This window comes from Apodemus sylvaticus, chromosome 5, assembly GCF_947179515.1.
Source record: "Apodemus sylvaticus chromosome 5, mApoSyl1.1, whole genome shotgun sequence".
In the NCBI taxonomy this organism is placed as follows: Eukaryota; Metazoa; Chordata; class Mammalia; order Rodentia; family Muridae; genus Apodemus; species Apodemus sylvaticus.
In genome coordinates this window covers 37,305,587-37,315,235 of record NC_067476.1, presented here as the reverse complement: position 1 = coordinate 37,315,235, position 9,649 = coordinate 37,305,587, and positions in this window count along the sequence as shown.

The window sequence follows — 9,649 nt, the reverse complement described above, 5'->3', positions numbered from 1 at the left end:
GTCCACTGAGCGTGGGCTCCAATAATTTAAACTGATTGGCCTAAAAACCATGGAGTGGTACAAATCAATTGGCTCCCACTTCTCGGGCTCTCCATGCTAAGAAATGATTGGCTTGTGATTCGCGGGCTCTGTCGTAAACTTATAAAAGCTGTCACAATTCAGCACTCGGGGTCCATAGTCCTCTAACCCTGCGTGGTGCGCAGCTATGGAACCCAGAATTCTGGAAATAAAGAAATCCTCATGCTATTGCATCGAGACCGTTTCTCGCAAGTGATTTGGGTGTCGCCTTCCAGGGTGTGGGGTACTGGGGCACCCTCGGTTTTGGGGGTCTTACAGTAGGGGTAAATATTAAATGAGCTAATATATGCAAGTCCTTATATTCATATTGATGTGAATGAGACTATGTATAGCAACTAACTTAATTTTAAGCTTCCTTCCTTGACTGGTTGCTACTCAGTGTCCAGCAGGACTTTGTGGAATAGAAATAACAGAATAAATCATTAGCAACACTTAGAGAGGAAGAGGATGAGGAAGAAAAAGGAAGGGAAATAAGTGGACAATAATACCCTTGCTCCCCAACATATCACTTAGGATTGGAGACGAGGCCTCATACTTGCTAATCAATAACTCTACCACTGTTCCTGGCATAGCATTCTGTTTGTCAGTTTGTTTATGACTTGCTTTTACTTAAAAGATATATTTTAATTATGTATGTGTCACTTTGTATGTACATATGAGAACCCGCATCTCTAGAGGCCAGAAGAGGGTGCGGACCAAGATGACTGGGTCAGGCCGCTGTGCGGTGACGTGTATGGGTCCACTTCCAGAGCACTATGCACTAGGCGGTGCTGGGAGTCTTCTCTAGCCCTTAGGTCCACTTGGCATGTTAGATTCTAATCCTTGGCGCATGGCTTCTGCCCCCATGGGCCTTGACCCTGCCCTCCTCGGAGACAGAAACGCATCCAAAGAAGCCATGATAAGGCAATCCACGCCTTGGCCTGATTTAGTTTCCCTCTATTTCTTTTCATTTCATTTTGTAACAGTGTAATTATTCCAAATGTTTATACGGAGGAAACTTCTTGAAAGCACATTAGAGGGTATGAGATTTGGGGTTACATAAGAGGGGGGAAAAGTATCCTTCCCTGTTTGAAAAGAACTATCTTTTCAGGGTAAATTAAAAATTCTGAAACAAGAGAAAATTATGCCAGCTGTGTTGACATATCCCAATGCAGGAAGGAAGCCTTTGAGCACGAATTTCTCATTTTTGTCTTACAGTTTCAAAAAGCTATGTATCAGAGAAGTACTAGAAGTAAATTTTTATAAATAGTCTCACTACAGTTGGTCAATCACATTCTATGCAGTTTTATGAGAGGAAAAGCACTGTACCTCAATCCCTCTGAAGAACCATGGGCAGCTTGAGCAGGTGCCTGTGATCATGATTGGGGCTCAAGCGCAGGGTCGAGCTCTGGCTTGGGGTCTACGTGCTTGGTGTCCCTGAACAAGTCCTTGACCTCCCTCCCCCTTCCTCCCCCAGGGGTACAAAGAGAATTTCAGTGCTCAGTCCTCACAGGGGAGGTAAGCACATTATGAAATAAGCAAGCTAATGTCTTGCTACACAACCCTTTAGGAAACAAGGGGTTAATCAAATATGCTGAGAAACAAAACCAAAAGAAAAAGTGAGGGGCACAGAGAGCAGAAATTTTATAGTATCTAAGACTAGTGCAAATTATTACTTAACTTTGCACAAATGGGAAAAAAAGAGAAAAATTCTACAATTTAAAACAAAATTCCTCTCTTGCTCTCTCTCTCTCTCTCTCTCTCTCTCACACACACACACACACACACACACACACACTCACACACACACACACACACACATACACACACACATACACACATGCTTACTCACAAATCTTTCTCATTTATTTCTATTTTAAAAATATTTCATGTATTTTGTCTTCAAAATAGGAAACCACTCCAACAACCCCAAAGAAAATCATCAGCCTTAAAAAAAAATTGTTTGAAATAATTAGGTTACAAATTCTGGAGCCCTTTAATGTGGCTGTGGCTTTGTGACTATCTGCACATTCCATGGATGGCCCTATTAAATGTACGAGGCGCCAATGTTGCCGGCTGTCAGGAAGCAAAATGAAAAATAGTTTTAATAGCTGCTCTTTGACCTGTTTTATATTTTATGTCAATTATAACAGCACACAACCATGCATAATTATGAAGCATAGATGCATTAAAATGTACACATAATTTGTGTTCTTGTGGCAACCACTGCATTGGGCTCTAGAAAACAAACCTATTGTTATACGTCATTTGCACATTAATATATTAGTATTAAATATCAAAGACAGATTTGTCTGTCCATCTGTTTTGAGTCATTTTTAAGTAAATATATCTTTTTGGAGGGGTGGACAAAATCTCTCCATGAATGCACGGTAGGTGCCATCTGTACCATATATTATAATACAGAGCTGTGCAACCATCGTGCATAGCAACTCAAGCAAAGACAGTGCCATGTGATTGTCATTTGAATGTCATTTTTAAAAAATGATCTGGTACATGGACAGAAGGAGGAATTTTTTTTCCCTGGCACTGCCATGAAAATTCCTTCATTTGACTATCCTGTGGTTTTTTGGATTTCTTTTCTTAAAAGCTTATAGTTTCCAAGGATAAAGGAAAAATAATTACCAGGATACTGAACAACAACATCAAAAATCTTCTTGCTTTCTATACAGGAAGAACTGACTTATGATATCAGATTGTCATAATAGTAACCACCACCCCCCCCAAGGAGCAAGTGGCAAAACCAGAAAATGACCTGTCTCAGCTGCTCATGAAGAAACCAATAAACTGTTCAACTCGATGACCCAACAGAGCTATCAAGTAGTAGGTAATTACAGTTTTTGCTTTTTAGCAATATTACGATTTTGTGAGGAAGGGATGGGAAGCCAAGGCTAAGTAAGAAACAACATAATCCTTGATGGGCAGCGGCACAGAAGTCGCAAAGCTGCTTCTGAACTGTCGTTCCAACCCTTTCCTTACTTCTGAGCAAATAACTCCAGCTAGCATCTGACTTCGGACCTTGCAAAGGTTGGCCTGAATACAAAGAAATCAAGAAACTCGTGGGAGGGTTGGGGGACATAGACAGCAATTGACTGTTCTCCTAAAACCTGGTCTTGAACTCACGGAGATCCTTTAGCTTCAACTCCTATGGACTCATACCTGACTTGGAATAATTTTTAACACTTCTTTCTGAAGCCAATCTGGGGTGTTTTAGTTGTTTTGTTTTTTTGTTTTCGTTGAATTCAAGACATTAAGTGTGGACATTAAACATCTTTCTGCAGTTTCCATGTTACTGGACATTGAGTTCAGAGACACTTTGCCCCTGGGTGATTTGAATTCTAATTATACTTCATCCACTCATATGCTTAAAGGTCTTATTTCCATGAAAAAGAATTGCCCACATTTTTAAAGTTTCTATATTGTCCATTTCTGAGCAATTTCTCTGAGATCAGTTAAAAACACCTATCTTTAAATGTAGTATTTCAGTCTATAAATTATCACCATATAAAATTAAAGTACTTGGAAAAAAACTGGAAATACCTGATTTTGATAAACTATAAAAACAAAACAAAAACAAAACTTATGACATATAGCCAGGTGTGGTCAGTCATGAGCTTCTGGATATCCTGGGCTACATAGCCATGTGCTAGCTCCACAGGAATCAATCGTAATACTGTATAGAAAGAAACACTGTTGTGCACCAGCATACCCCAAAGAGAAACTTCCTGAAAAGAAAGATACAAATGATAGAAAACAGAAACAATGGGTGGACTGGTGAAGCCATGAATCTGAAGGACTGAGTAAGAAATAATATGGTAAATCCGAGGCCGGAGAGCCAAAGAGCAGGAGAAATTCAGATAACAGGTGTGTAGGTAACTTAAAAAAAAAACAAAAAAAACAAAAAAAACAAACAAAAAAAACAACAAAAAAAACAAAACAAAACAAAAAAAACCTCATGTTTCCTTCAAAAATGAGAGTACTGTAAGTTTACTTCGTTGCCTTGAGTATTTAGGGGACCCGATTTTGAGTTCCAGAGTCACTAACAGAGGACAGGCTGTGGAGGGTGAAGAGCATCACACAGCTACACCAGACAACCAGTCATACTCCCCTGAACAGGACAAAGATACGCCTAATTTTAAATCACATGCTTCCGAGTATTAATTTTTGGGTGATCACCAATGTATGGAAAATGGGCCAGTGAGATTGCTCAAAACACCCAGGTGCTTGAGGCCAATCCTGCCAACCTGAGTTTGACTTGAGAAATCCACATGGTAGAAGAGAACTGATCCCCACAAGTTGTCCTCTGACCTCCACATGTGAGCTGTGGGGAGCACACATGCTTGGACACAAGCAAGTAGAGCCGTTGATGGAAGATTACAACTGGTTCAATCCTCGTGGAATAAATTATTGAATACTATACTGTCTTCCTGATGTTAAAAAACAAAACGCAATCTATCCTATTGTGTTAATTTCATTTGGACACTCCTCAAACTCATTTTCACACTCCAATTTTCTAGTGTATTTAACCTGCAGAGACAGGACGACTGTGGCTTCCTCACACTGTCTACTGAGGTGGGAGTTTTAAGCTTTTAGAAACTGTCACTACTGACTTGTTTGGACCATTTCTGTCCTTCCAGGATTTGTCCTGCCTTCTCTTGTGCCAGGAGATAGCATGTGCCAATTTAACAAAACAATTCTCTAGCTTCCAAAGCTGCTTCATTTTCTACACTTAATTATCCAATCTAACTAAAATTAACTTTTCAAAATAACATTCTTTCACATGGTGGCTATAATGCTAGTTACAAAGAAACTTCTATACATTTTGGTGCGTATTTCAGACCAAACTGTTTAAACTGATAGGACATCTTTCCCATTATATTTAAGTTTTTTTTCCCCCTTTAATTTGTTTTCTTAACATAAGTTGTTTTTCTTTGCCAAGTATTTTATTCGTCTATCACCATTTCTACCTTTGGTCAGCAAGAAACAGGACAAAGCAACTTCAGCTTAAATACAAAATCCTCATTACAAGTTCTTGTCCACATGCTACATTCTTAATCTATAATTCTTGAATTTTAAAGATTTTTTTAATATTTCAAAAATTTATTAAGGCCAGGAATGATGGGTCACCCCTCTAAACCCAGCTCTTAGGAGGGAGAGGAAGAAGGATCTCTGTGAGTTCAAGTCCAGCCTGGTCTACATGCATGCATAAACATGCACTCATGCACGCACTCACATGCAAACAACACACACACAGAGAGAGAGAGAGAGAGAGAGAGAGAGAGAGAGAGAGAGAGAGAGAGATCTTACCAATTGAACTTACCCATTCAATGATGACTTATCCATTTATCTTTCTGGTATTAAACTTCACATTGAGACTAGAAGCCTGGATGGACAGGCCCAGACTTTAAGCATGCAGCATACAGTAACACTTCTTAGTACTTTGAGCAGGAGGTAGGGAAGGATACAGTGTATATCCCAATTTTAATAAATACTACTTACCATACAATTTCTGCTGTACTGAAACATAGCAAATAAAGTTTGAGAGAAAAAAATGATATACCCTTATTCATATTCTCTACACATTTTGTGAAGAACCAGGAATTTATTTTTTTTTAATTTGACAAAGAAGAATTTATTTATTTTATGTGCATGAGTGTTTTACCTGCATGTCCATGTCCGTGCCTGATGCCCGTAGAGATCAGAAGAAGGTGTCAGATCCCCAGGAACTGGAGTTACTTACTGACACGATATGGGATGTGGATGCTGTAAATAAAACCCAGGTTGTCTAGAACACAGCCAGTGACCTTAGCAGCTGAGCCATCTCTCTAGCCCAACAAAGAAGACATTTTTTATAAGATTATATGGAATTTTATCTGAAATGATTTTGACCTTCGATACAGAGTCAATGCATGCATTTTCACTTATACCTTTTAAATTTGTATTTGCATCCATGTTTTCCTTGCACAACTGTATGAGAACCACATGCATGCAGTATCTACAAAAGCATCTGGATCTGTACCATGGGGGTGCTAGGAACCAAATGTGAGTTTTCTTCAAGAGCAGCCAGTGCTCTTAACCTCAAAGGCAGGCTCCAGGCCTGACATGTGTATATTGCTTGTGTAAATTACCTGAGCATCTTAGAAATTCATCAACAAAATGTGGAAGTCTATGTATATGTTTCAGCTGAATGAAGCATTTCTCAATAGCTTTATTTGCATCTTAGAGATCAAAAGCTTAAAGCCACTGTTCTAAGGAGCCCTATCTGGTTCCTAAGTGAGAATATTCTGGAAACTGCAGCTTTAGTTTTCTAAGGCAGCACATCCAAAAGGTACTGCTGGCTATCTGTCAAAAGAAGGGTATGAACTTTGGACCTGCCAGGTCTTTCACCCCTGGCTATCCAGCTTGAAAAAAAAAAAAGACCAGCAGTAGTCTTGAATGAATTTGAGAAATAGCTCCCTGGTTAGGTGCTGTTGTAGTGTTACAGAGGCAGAAATTTCCAGGACTGATTCAAGAATAATTGGATCCTGATTTACCTGGAAGATGAAGGAAAAGCATGAATCCCCTATCAGATCTCTTTATTTCTTGAAACAGTGTCAGGCAAGAAAAAGAGGGCAGGCTTGTCTTAGACACATGCTAAAAGTCTGCCTACTCAAGGGGCAGCTAGCTGGTCCTACCTGATGAGTCCAAGGAAAAGTGAGTATTTATTACAGCCTATTTGGGAAAAAAAAAATCCAAAAGACTTTGACAATATTTTACACTCTTCGTTGCATTTGAGCCTAAAAGGGGCAGTGACAATTCATCGCAGGATCGCAGCCAGCCGACCAATCAAGGAAAAGAGCAGTAGCTGTTGTAAGGTCGGCTGGACCAGGCACTGGTACGCACCACTGGCATTTGAGAGTCATGGTCATGGGCTGCAGGAAGATTTCTTCTTTAACTTGGCGGCCAGCCTGCAAGCTACTGCGGGAGTCCATTTCCCCCTAATCCACACTGCTCAATTGTCAGGGAAGCTTGTAAACAGGAGTCTCCATCAGTTACCTCAGAGTGGTCTGAACAAACTAACATCATAACAAGAGTGTTTATGGAGAAATACTTAAGCACTGAAGCGGAAAGGGCTCAGCACTGATCAGACCCCTCTTCCACCTTTATTCTTCACCGTTCACATTGAAATGCAAATATCAGCGCAGGGTTTCCACTGGCGTGCCACTCACAAATTGAAAAGCAGTTTTTATCTATGCAAATGTAAGCATGGTAATTGAAGTTAATCAATCAATGCTAGCTTTCACTAAAACCTTGAACATGATTGAATAAAGTAATTATCATTCAGCAGAAAATGATGAAGTTGTAGACAGCGTGAACCTTATTAAAGGAGGATTTTGAGTCACAATGGCTTAATTTAGCTAACAGCCCAGCCTTAGCACAAGCAACACACTACTCTTGCTGCCTAAAATTGTTTTAAGATGAAGCAACCACAATAATGAGTGTGGGGGGAGGCAGGTGGAAGAAAAGTATGGAAGGAGATCTTATCTTCCTACAGCCTCAATTCATTAAAAAAAAAATACCTGGCATCCTATGAGGGGAAAGCTGTAATTGATACCCTCCCTCCAAAACCTTGATATAGATCAGCCAGCATGGATTGCTATGACATTTTTGATATGCCCAACAGCAACAACACACCCCTAATGTTGTTGTGTACAATACAAACACATGAAATAAGATGGGCCTCTGAAAAGTTTCTATAAAACAGTATGAAATCAGAGACTATTTCTCCTGCGTGTTATAATCTACTGGTATTTTATAAATCAAGCAGTGTGTTCCTAAAAGTATAATGTGAAGCGTATTTTTTTTAATCTTTTATTCCATGAGTTTCAATAATAGGATGTATACTGCGCTTGGCTCAGTTTTTCAAATGTTTCATTTATCTGATGTATAGCGGTGCACATACGTTTATATACACAAGGATATATTCAATTAGTTGTTTTGCACTAGAAACAACAGTCTACCAGCAGAGTGGGTACCTTAATATTAATTCTAGGAAGATTTATTTCCCCCTTTTTTTAATACCCATCTATTTTCACTGATGAGTTAAGTGTTTTCATAACCCGCCCCACCCCACCCCCAACCAAAATCATTTTATCTCAGTCAGTTTAGTGTTACTGTCAGAAACAAAGTCATTTCAGCTGGCATAGGGAGGCAGTCCCTCTCTGGGAGATGTAATCAACAGTTAGCATGCGACATAATGTAAACTGATTACGGAAAGAGGCTCCATTTAGCTTTTTTGCAATGTATTTTTGAAAAACAAGGTTAACTAGCACTATTTAGATGAGAGTAACCCAGCAGGATGCAGTGACTCTTAAGAACTACAGTAATTCTATTGGATTCAATTAGACTGGAAAAAAAAAAATTAAAGGTCTGTAATCCTGCTAATATTATTGTTCACCCTTAGGGAAGCCACCCCCTCCCCCCTACTCCATTCTGGTTGATGCATCTTGCAGTTAGTGTATTTTGAATAACAATTTGTTGGATTAAAGTCACGTTTCCCCACTGCACAGCACAGAAAAAAATAAATATGTGTGTCTGTGTTTATATGCATCTATTTTGTTAGGTAGTTTCCTCAATCAGCACTGTCTGACCTTCTTACTTCCAATAAGTTCATATCTCAACACTATATTATTAAGTAGTCAATAAGCAGCATAAAAGTAATTTCTCCAGTTTAAGGACCAAAGTGGACTCTGCTAAACGTGGCTGAGGATTCTCTGGGTTGCTTCTCCTCTGACTAGAATTCGGGTCTCCTCCCATGTAAGAAGGAGTCACATCCTTACTTACTATCTTCTGCTTCATCCACAAAGCATTTAAGTATCAGGGCAACTGTAACAAAGTGACATTACAGGGCTATATAAAAATAGTTAAATAGAATCAAAATGTCATTTTTATTTGGATAATAATGTGCATTAAAAGTATGATATTGATTGTTTACCTTAAATGCCCTAACTGCAGCAAATTAGTCATTTCTGACCTTTTATGATTATTTCCCACTACAGGACCAGCCTGAGACATAAGCTAACACATCTCATTTCTTATTTTTTTGCCCAGATATAAAACTAACAGTAGCAAGAAAGATCATGGTACAGGAGCTAGCCTCTTTATTCCTGATCTGTCATTTTTTTTTATTTACCACAGCCTAGAGTCATCATATTTTGGTCTGTTTTTTAAATAAAAAATGCTAAAAATAATACAAATTAATTACAGTGTATTAGTAAAAGATCTAAAATATATAGACTATTTGTTTTTTTTTTATCCTTAGAGTTAATATATAGTAATAGAAGCACCCTCGTGGCAGCAGTATATAATTGACCATTGCATAACATTTATTTCCAGGAAGTCTCACTACATGAAAAGATGTTCAAACTTCTTAGAAATGAGGACGTATTAAGTGGGGGGGGGGGGCAATTCTAGACAGCTGTATTTGTGTGTGTGTGTGTGTGCGCGCGCACACGCGCGCGCACGCGCGCACACACACATGTGGTTTTTTTTCCCTAACTGACCGGTTCTACTGGTCTAAAAAGGACCATTTGCA